The sequence below is a fragment of the Pteropus vampyrus genome, unplaced genomic scaffold (genome assembly GCF_000151845.1).
Source record: "Pteropus vampyrus isolate Shadow unplaced genomic scaffold, Pvam_2.0 Scaffold233, whole genome shotgun sequence".
NCBI lineage: Eukaryota > Metazoa > Chordata > Mammalia > Chiroptera > Pteropodidae > Pteropus > Pteropus vampyrus.
In genome coordinates, this window is record NW_011889014.1 from 1,835,620 (window position 1) to 1,843,102 (window position 7,483).

Genomic DNA, 7,483 nt, shown 5'->3' on the forward strand with positions numbered 1-7,483 from the left:
TTGTTTACTTCTAGCAAACCACTTTCTTTATTCTATCTCTCTGCTCAAACCAAACTGATGCTTGGATGTCATTCTCTGTTGTTCTGGGTGGAGCTGTAGTTTGACTGATCCCATGTCTCCTGCTCTTTGGTTAAGTCCTTTGTTTAGTTGGAGAATATTTTCAAGGTTATCTCTAAAAGAGTGTGTACAGGATAAACATTCTGAACCATTGGATATATCTGAAAATGTCTTATTATACCTCGTGCTTGAATGATAGATTAGATATCAAATACTAGGTTGAAAATAAATTTTTATAACAACACAAATAATTTTCCTTCATTATCTTTAGGTCTTTGGATTTTTGATGCAATATCTGCTGTCAGGCTGATTGTGCTTACCAAGTACAAAGTCATTATCAATTTTTTTTCTCTGAAAGCATTTAGATCTTCCTTTTAGCATCAACATTATAACATTTCACAGTGATGTCTGCAGGAGTTCTAAATTTAAAGCATGGTCCCCAAATTTATTGACAGTTTTCTTATTGAGAGATTGGGTTTCATGTCCCATCTTCTTGAATCTGGATAGGCTTGTGATGGCCTTGACAAATAAAGTCTATAGGTGATACAAGACATTGACACTTTGCCCTGGCTCTCTTGGAACTCTTGATACTCAGAAACTCTATCTTGGGATTCTCCTTCTCAGAACCTAGCTTCCTGGTTGTAAAAAGCCAAGACCATGTGGATAAGTCACCTGTGGGTGGTCTATTAATAGCGTGAGCTTAGATCTGTCTTTAAGTCATTCCTGCCCAAGTGAGGAGCCTTCAGATGATTCCACCCTCTAGCTGTTTGGCTCACTCCCTGCCACTCAAGTCCTCCCGGTTGAGGCCCTGGACATTGTGCCATATCATCCAGCCATCTGTCCATGCTCTATCTGAATTCCTGACCCACAAACCATGAACTTGATAAAGCAGCCCTCATTTTATGTCACTGACTTTTGAGTGGTCTGTTACATAGCAACAGATAACTGAAACACTAGGTATGATTCTTTCCTTATTCACCATCTGAAAGCTTCCCCACTCATTACTCCAACAGTTACGCCATCTTCCAGAAATGTGTTGAAACATTTTGTCCTTTGATTGGTCCCTAAGAACTTGTTCTGCATTATTGAAGATCCATTGTTGCAATCTATTATAATGAATCATAGCTGTTTTATTTCTTTAATAGAATTTTAATGAACTCTTATGAGAGGATATAAATTTATATGGTACATCCAGTATTTCGGATCTTTTGAAGACTGCATAACAGAGAGCACCATGTTGGAAATTATGGCAGACTTTTAGTTGGTTATTAATATCCATTCTTTACTTTTCCCAACATAATAGAGTTTTAGCTGGCATGTGGCTGCCCCACTAAAGCCTGCATCTTCCAGCTTCTCTTGCAGCTAGGTGTGGCCAAGTGGCTAAGTACTGACCAGTAGAATGTGAGTAAAAGTAATGTGCTCTCTGACTCTAATTCTTAAAAGAGTTGGGAGTGTGTTTCTTTGGCAAATTTCTTGTTTGCTGAGAGGTGGAAAAAGTTAGGAGCAGCTGACTAGGACCACCATGTGGAATCTATCTTTTGAGGATGGCAGAACTGTTTACTAACATTGCCTACCATTTTACTGTTATATGAGAGAAGAATAAACTTCTGCCTTTTGAATTCATACTCATTTGTCCTCTGTTATAGCAGCTGAAAGAATATATTATATAAATATAAAACTTACTAATACACTGTTTTGTGCCCAGAATTTAAAGGGAACATTTAGGATAATAATTACAATATCTATAGTAGTGATGATAGCCAGTGCTTATTTAGAAATGACCATAAGTCGGCACTGTTCTAAGAGCTTTAATGAATCAGCTAACTTAATCTGCACAATAACCCTACCCCACGAAGAAACACTACAATTCTTCCTACAATGTAGATTTAAACAATTGCAGAGATGGTTAAACAACTTGCTCAAACCTACACAATGAGTACTGGGAGAGTTAGGTTCAACATAGGCAATTTGGCTCCAGAACCCATATTCTCAATCACCTTCATCAACTGCTGGTTCTTTGTGCAAAGTTCTGTGTTACCTGGCCTTTATAGTTTGGAAATATATGTGATTAGGAGTCATTTTACCACATATCATGATCAGATGCTAATTTGAAACCACTAGTGATAAGGAAAGATTTAAGTTTAGGGAGATATATTCCAAACATATTAAATAAGTGCTGTTAGAAGTTAATGAATAAGAATGTTCTTGATCCAACAAAATTTCTCCAGTGAGGAATGAGTTCTAATGACTTTTGAAATGTAGATTTCATTGAAATATAACATGAAAACAAAAATGTACACGGAAGTATGGCGACATAATCAATCTTTACAACGCGAACACGTCCATGTAATCTGCACCCAGACCAAGACACAGTGCATAACCAGTCCCCAAAGGACCCCCATGTCCCTTTTCACTTACTACACATTGCATTTTGAAGGGACAGTCTTAATTTATTCTGTCAGTTTTAGGAATTCTATCATTTTGTGTATGTGTATAATCTCTTCTTGTATATGTGTATTTTTGCTTCTTTAAACAGATGTATCTTTCAAATAAACAGATGTAGATATTGAGAGAGAATGACCATAGGTGAAATCACAGTCTCCAGTGCTTGAGAGAAAAACTCTGACAATCTTCTGGCTCAACAAACCTCATTTCCAGCTCCTGACATAACGAGCCAATCCTCATATTCTAGAATCTCACAGCTTTTATGGCCCTGTTCTCTCTTTGGTTCTTCCATCTTGGGTTTTCTCTGTGTTGATGCTGATGGGCCTGAGCATGTCAATTTTGTGAGTTTTTGACTATTCTTCCCTGGGCTATTGTTTTGAGTTTGGCAGCTTTAGCACCAATGGCTATGGCTTCAGCTCAGTGAATTATGGTTCCAGAAAAAGTAGAAATTATGGCAGTATTATATGAAGGGGGATTTGGCTCTGGCGGAGAGCGTGGCAGTCACTGAAGACTGAAGAGTCAGCTGAATTTGAGCCAGCGGCATATACCAAGCCCCACATGGGATTCTGGGGACTACCAACATATGCAGATTTATACTATCGTTTCATGTTTTTCAAACTTCAAGAATCATTTCTTAGCTAATGACAAACTGTTGTCTTGGTCTGCTCAATGCAATAGATACCATCTGTAGCTGTCAAAAATCTAGATTTTATTTACTCATGGCTGAGCTCCATTGATTAATGAGTTCACTTTTGTAGAAGGAAATTCTGCACATTGTTTTTTAAAAAACCCAGTCTTTCCCTCCCGTGTGTCTCCTTTACTACTCACACAGAAAACTTCACTTCTGATACTTCTGGTTACCAAACATGTGGGGTTTTTACCCCACCAACTAATTCCATGATACCAGCTAAGTGTCTTGCAATTTTACTCAATTCTAACATTATCTACCTGGAAATAGCTTCAGAGCCCACAGGTTAAGGACTCAGTCCCAGGAGAATGCCCCCCACTTAAGATGCCACTGCAAGTAGTAGGTCCCCAGGTGACCCACAGCTTCTGTCTGACTTGGCTACAAATCGAAGTTTCCCATGACCCCCTCCTGAGGTTTGATTAATTTGCTCGAGCGACTCAAAGAACTCAGGGAAACACATTTATCAGTTTATTAAGGGCTGTCATAAAGAATACAGATGAACAGCCAGAGGAAGAGATAAATAGGATGCAATTTGGGAGAGTCCTGAGCACAGAAGCTTCTGTCCCTCTGGAGCTGAGGGGCGTCACCCTCCTGGTATGTGGATATGTTCACCAACCTGAAAGCTCTCTGAACCGCGTACTAACGAGGACGCAGTTCTGGACGCTTCCTCACATAGGTATGCTCAGTCTTTAACTCTATTTCTAACCCCTCTTCCTTTTCAAGAGAATTGGGGACTGGGCTGAAAATTCCAAGCTTCTAATTGTGGCTTTGTTTTTCTACTGATGAATCCTCATCCAGGGGCCCATCCAGAGTCCCCACTTTAGAACAAAAGACAGTGTGGTGAGGTTGCAACAAAGTTTCTCGGACTAGCTGTGTTTCATCCATCTATTTATAGTAAATTCACAGTAAACTTCCTGCCCCAAGTTTATGCAACAGCTACCATATGTAACTTTTCAAAATCCAAATTTTATTTATATAAAGAACAAAATTCACTATATGTCGAATAGGGTTTGTTTTTTCCTTTTTAAATTTAGCATGTGTCTATTTTCTCCTTCCTGGTTTTTTTTTTTTTTTTTTTGAGTTTTGTTAAGTGTTTCTGTTTCCTAAATAAGCATGCTTATTCCAACATTGCCACCCTGGGTTTGCATATAACGTGATGTATTCCTGTCATTTGGGCAAAACTTATGCGAGTTTTGGAAGCAGATGATTAATCATAGTTCTTTTTCCCATCACACTTTTTAGAGCTAATTTCAGAAAATAAACATGGGTTGCCGACAGATGGCGATTCAAACAAAAAAATCGCTTTGTTGCTTATAAGTGGAATTAGAAAATGCAGCCTAGCCACATCTGACTCTAATGCATCTCTCTAGTCACACACCCCCCCACCCCCGCCCAAATAATGCTCTGGCAGGGCCACAGGTAAGCGCTAGACAGGTACAAGTCACCGCATGGGAACAGGTGGAAGACCTCGTGACAAAAGAGAAGGCTATTTATGTGTTCTAAAACAGAACTCAGAAAGAATTGAGCTTCCTCTGTAAAGGTTTTTCTCCCAGTCTCATCAATAAGATTATCAAAGGAAATGAACGGGGCTGGAAGTGTTATTCCTATACCTGTCCCTTCCAAGAAGTGAAACTTTTATTGCTCCTAAGGAAATAGGAGGATTAGGGGATAATTGCTCTCTCTCATAGCACAATGAATCATTTATTTTTAATTAGCAATGAGGATGTCGAGTGATGCTCCACAGCAGGGAAAGCCTGCAAGGGACCTCTGCACAAATCTCATGACAGGATACAGAAGTGCACGTGTGTGTGCGTGTGTGCGTGTGGGCGTGTGTGTGTGTGCAGGCACACATGAATATGACATTTATAATTTTTTTCATATTTCCATTTTGTAAGAGATAATTTTTTGAATGATTTTTTTTCTTCCAACTCCAAAGCTCAATTTCACTTCTAATTGTAGAGCTACCGTAGTAAAAAATGCAAACAAAGACCATGTAAAATCATTGCTACATTTTAGCTGAATATATTGTTTTACACTGAGATATAAAGGAAACAAAAGTTACAGAACCACCGAATCTAGTTGTGAGGGACCTCGGATATGAGGTAGGGTAACTCTTTCCACTCCACTCCTTTAATATTTGTATCCCTATAACGACATTTGTTGTGCTGCCTCTTCTTTAGTATCATTTACAACTCTCAGAAAAAAAAGATGAGACCTATTTGCCTGTACCTGTTTCAATTATTTCTAATTCTATTGTCTGGGAGTAATTATGTCTATTCAAATATTTGGAGGTAAATGTTATCTTTTCCTTGTTTTAAAAACCTAATCTCAACTGCCCAAATCCTTTTAATATTCCTGCACGTAATGTGCTTTCAAGCCCCTGTCCTTCTGCAGACATTAATGTTGATTAATTTTCCTCTTGAAGTGTAATTCCAAGAACTCACTACAGTGTTACAGCTATTATCTGGCAAAAGCATAGTAAAATTTTGTACATTGTGACTTTATTAATAAAACCGGAGAGAAATAACAAAAACTCTAAAGGCCATTTCTTTTTTTACTCTCTTCATATTATAAACTCTATTATTAACACCTACCTAACTAAATACAAATTTTCCCTTATTTTGTTTTTTGTCATTTGCATTATAAATATTATTATAATTTTATCCGATGATCAAACTATAATGTATTTTATAATGATAAAGTTTAGAATTTGTTTTGCTTTGTTTTGTTTTTTAAATTTCACGTATAAGTGAAATCATACAGTATTTGTCTTTCTCTGTCTGACTTATTTCACTTAGCATAATAGCGTAATACCTTCAGATTCTTTTATGTTGTCACAAATGGAAAGATTTTATTCTTTTTTTGTGGCTGAGTAATATTCCACTGGTTATAACATATTCTTTATCCATTTAACTATATACGGATGCTTAGGTTGTTTTCTTATCTTAGCTATTGTAAATAACGCTGCAGTAAACATAAGGGTGCATATATCTTTTCAAATTAGTGTTTTCGATTTCTTTGGATGAGCACCCAGAAGGGAATTGCGGGATCATATGGTAGTTCTATTTTTAATTTTTTGAGGAACCTCCATACTGTTTTTTATAGTGGCTATAACAATTTACATTACCACCACCAGTGTACGAGGGTCCCTTTTTCCCCACAATCTGTCCAACACTTGTTATTATTTGTTTTGTTGATAATAGCCATTCTAACAGGTGTGAGGTAGTACCTCATTATGGTTTTGATTTGCATTTCCCTCATAGCTAGTGAAGTTTAGCATGTTTCATCTGTTCGTCATTTGTGTGTCTTCTTGGGAGAAGTGTCTGTTCAGATCCTTTGTCTATTTTTTAATTGGATTGTTTTTTGTTGTTGAGTTGTATGAGTTCTTTATATATTTTGGACATTAGCCTCTTATTGGAGGCATCGTCTGCAAATATCTTCTCCCATTCAGTTGGTTGCCTCTTTGTTTTGCCGATGGTTTCTTTTACTGTGCATGAGCTTTTTAGTCTCTGCCCATTTTTAAAAATCAAATTGTTCATTTTTTTGATATCAAGTTGTAGAATTCTTAATTTTAAATAATTTATATCTAATTTAATATGATGAGAATTTAACAGAATAACTCTTTAGGTTATGCCCTATCTCATTTTCTAAAATCTTTAATATGAGATTTCAAGACTTTTTTAAATCCTTGGAGTTTATATACATAATGCAAAGGAAATTTTATTCACTGTATTATAGAACTCACTCTTAGTCGTAGGAGTGTTCACATTAATTATAAGTACTTGACAACAAATTATGCCTTACTGTTAATGAAGCATATTTCATTCCTATTGTCTCATTTAAATGCCAATGTTTTTATATCAGAGTTGAGCAAACAGTGGCTAATAACTGTCCTGGTTAAGAAGACTTTGATTCCCTGCTCACCTAGTTCAGATCCCGTGCTTTTTCTTCTGCCACTGAGACCTCTTCGAACCACTAATTTGATTTCATCAATCCATTAGTAATATCTTCAGTGGGAGGTCCATGCTGTTGGCTGCTAGTCATGAGGTCCTTCCTGGGCTAATGTAAGTTCTGTTGACCTCGAGTCCCAGGTAACAGGAAGGCTCTTCTTTGACTAGCTGGTGTGCTTTGGCTGTGTGTTCTCTACAGCAGCATTTCCTAAATTGGCTGTGTTTTGAGGGTCAATTTTTAGTGAATTGTGGCAGTCAGCACATTAGCTGCAAGCACAGTTCTTAAGAATGTAGCTTGTCTTTATCCAGAAATTATCTTCTTTAACATCGAAATTATCTAAAT